The sequence below is a fragment of the Silene latifolia genome, chromosome 2 (genome assembly GCF_048544455.1).
Source record: "Silene latifolia isolate original U9 population chromosome 2, ASM4854445v1, whole genome shotgun sequence".
Lineage (NCBI taxonomy): Eukaryota > Viridiplantae > Streptophyta > Magnoliopsida > Caryophyllales > Caryophyllaceae > Silene > Silene latifolia.
This window is the reverse complement of record NC_133527.1, coordinates 111425634-111429112: the sequence shown is the minus strand read 5'-3', so window position 1 is coordinate 111429112 and position 3479 is coordinate 111425634.

Here is a 3479-nt window from a genome sequence, read left to right as displayed (position 1 = left end):
ATATACATCCGTTCAAGATCTTGCAGGCCTGACGCCTAGCGCCAGCAGGATTAGCTTTACACTTCAACTGTAATCATTCTCCTATTCAAGTATAGTGCGATATTTGGCAGGGTACCGTCCCTCCCGCGGTTGTTCCCACATTGGGTTTTCCGCGTCACCAAATCTTGCAGGTCAATTTACATTACGTACTTTATTTCTCTATTTACTTATCAACATACGAACAATCATACGATCAACCAACGAGTAAGACCGCATTGACCCTAATCAATCAACTTGGTAAAAAATACCTAAACAGTTTGGCGCCCACCGTGGGGCATTGTGGTCGTCAATCGTTGATACTCTAGATACACAATGGATAAGCAAGCATCGGACGTCGTGTCAGGGAGCAGACAGTCATCACCACCACCGCCCTCTACTCAAAACTCAACATCAACAGTGGCTACACAGGCTCCCGGACACACCTCAAGAATCATACCTACATCAAAAACCTCCCTACCTCCTAGGACTCCTGTTGTCGCGGCCCAAGCTAGATCAGATAAGGGAGCAGCAAGTTCAGGCCTCACCCCGCCACCTAGTCCCACATAAATCTTACTCACCGGCGTAGAAAATCTTCAGAAAGCCAAGGAAAACATGAGAGAAGACCAGAAGAAAACTGAAGCTGAAGCAAGAAAGAGGGACAGAGAGCTCAGGCACGAGATAGACATCTGAAACAAAGCATCGCCACCCCAAATGAAAGGCGGGACGTGGGAAGGTCTCCACTAGTAGATCTGACGCAGGGGGCATCAGGCAGCATGAATCCACTTCGACAAATACCGGCTGAACTGATAACCAGATTGGATATGTCCACAATTCCATCAGATGGAAGAATAACCCCACAAGGGCTGGGATACCTCACGCCGGGTAACTGGCCTGCGGCTAGCTGTGGGGAAGCACGAGCAAGTGGCATCCCTGACAGCAGCCCCACTACGATCGATCAGACACCTGGAGCAGTATCCGAGTCAAACCAACAAATGGACTGGCAGCAAGGGACAGTCGTTACAACAACTCCTCTAGCAGCTGGAACACATCAGAACCTTCAAGAACTCAGATCAGGAGGCAAGATATTGAACAAACAGAGCAAATGACAAAGCGGAACCCGATTCAGCAAAGATAACAAATCGCCAGACTGGAGTTAAAAGAAATACTGAGCAGGGTCCCACGGTTGCCACCCTCACTCGAGAAAGCAGCACTAGACAGCTATGCCGACTCACCATTCGTGGACACCATATCCATCACAGCCATGCCAAAGGGATTCAGAAATCCAAATATGCCCCTCTTCGATGGCACAGCAGATCCCTTTGATCATATAAGCCAGTACAAGCAGAAGATGATGACAGTAACAACTGTAGGGCAAGTCAAGGAGGCTAGCATGTGCAAAGGGTTTGGGTCCACCCTAACAGGACCGACACTTCGATGGTTTGTGAGCCTGCCCAATAGGTCGATATCTACATTTGCTGAATTGGTGAACGCATTTACTCAACAGTTCGCAAGCAGCAGAAAACCACAGAAACACGCAGGAGACCTGTATAGGATCGTCCAAGGGGTAGGAGAGACCATTGGAGAATACAATACTAGATTCAACAATGAGAAGGTAGCAGTACGAGAGTGCGATGTCTCAACAGCAGTAGAAGCCTTCAGAAGAGTCCTCCACTACAACTCCGACCTATACAAACAGCTAACTATGCATCCCTGCCATAGTTTCGAGGCAGTGCAGGAGAAGGCAGCTGCCGCAATCAGATTGGAGGAATATATCCTAGCCAAAGTCAGCTTACTAACCACGCCAAGTATTTCTAGTACCTCAGCCGTGGAGAAATCGGGAAGAAAGCAAACCACCAGCAAGGATGAGAGGTACAAGCTATATGGAAGGGGAGTCAACAGAATCGAGGAAAATCAGCAACTCCCCACTCTGGCAGAATATGGATTCACTACAGGTATAGGAAGAATCTTGAAGGCCCTTAGGGAGATGGGAGATGGAGTCAGGTGGTCCAACCCACCAGTGGGAGAGCAAGCATGGAGAAAGGATAGCAAGAAGAAGTGTGAGTTCCACCGTGATATTGCGCACAACACTGAGGATTGCTACACATTACGAAGAGAGATCAAGCGCCTGTATGAGCAAGGAAAGCTGAGCCACCTATTACCACGTGGGGGCAAGCAGCAAGATAAGGTAGGCTCCGCCAAGCCTACAAACCCACCCACATGCACTAAAATCATAAACGTGATAACAAAGTGGCTCGGACTTAAGCGGTGACATACTCGCAGCCCAAGAGACGTGCCACCGAGACCAAAGGAGACAGGCCAGCCAATTCTTGCAGAATTTCTCACAGCTACCTGCCAGCAGTCAGCTTTGATGAAGGAGATACATACGACGAACGAGAACATCATGACGCACTTATTATCACCTTATCGAAGACCAATTGCACAGTCAGGAAGGTCTTGGTAGATACAGGAAGCTCGGTCAACCTAATCATGCTGAAAACCATAGAAAACATAGGATTCAGCGAGAAGGATTTGAAGAAGAAGACTATTTCGCTAGTAGACATCAGTGGGGAAACAGACAGCTCATTGGGCGAGATAGTCATCCCAACCGATGTGGGAGGAGTCAACAAGCAAATCAGGTACCTGGTTATAGACGGCCCCTCCACCTACAATGTCATCTTGGAAAGACCATGGCTGCACCAGATGAAGGCGGTCCCCTCAACATATCACCAGTGCATAAAGTTCCCCACATCATGGGGAGTAGAAACAATAAGAGGAGATCAGGAGGAAGCTAGAGGCTGCTATAAGAAGGCACTTAAGTGCACTGCCAGCCCTCCCGCATAGCAATTACAGAAACAGCCAGTCCAGGACGAATACATCGAACCCCCAGCAGTAGAGCTGGATCAAATCAACCTGGACAAGTTGCACCCAGAAAGAGCCGTGCTCATTGGAGCAGGATGCACAGGAAGCTTGAGACATCAACTAATCAAGTTCCTACAGGATAACATGGATTGTTTTGCATGGTCACACGATGACATGATAGGAATAGATCCGTCCATCATAACGCATAAGCTTAGTGTGGACCCAAAGTGTAAATCCATCCAGCAGAGAAGAAGAAAGTTTGCAGCGGAAAGAAACAAAGTGATCAACCAAGAGGTAGATAGCCTGCTGGCAGCAAAGAAAATAAGAGAAGTAAAATATCCAGAATGGCTGTCTAACGTAGTGGTGGGGCCTAAGAAGAATGGAAAGTGAAGAGTATGTGTGGACTTCACCGACCTCAACAAAGCATGCCCTAAATATCCATTCCCGCTGCCTCATATTGGTGCAATGGTGGACGCAACAGCTGGACATGAGATGTTGACATTTCTGGACGCATGGAGTGGATACAATCAGATTAAGATGGATCCTGCAGATCAAGAGAAGACGGCATTCATGTCCGAAAGAGGAATATATTGCTACAACGT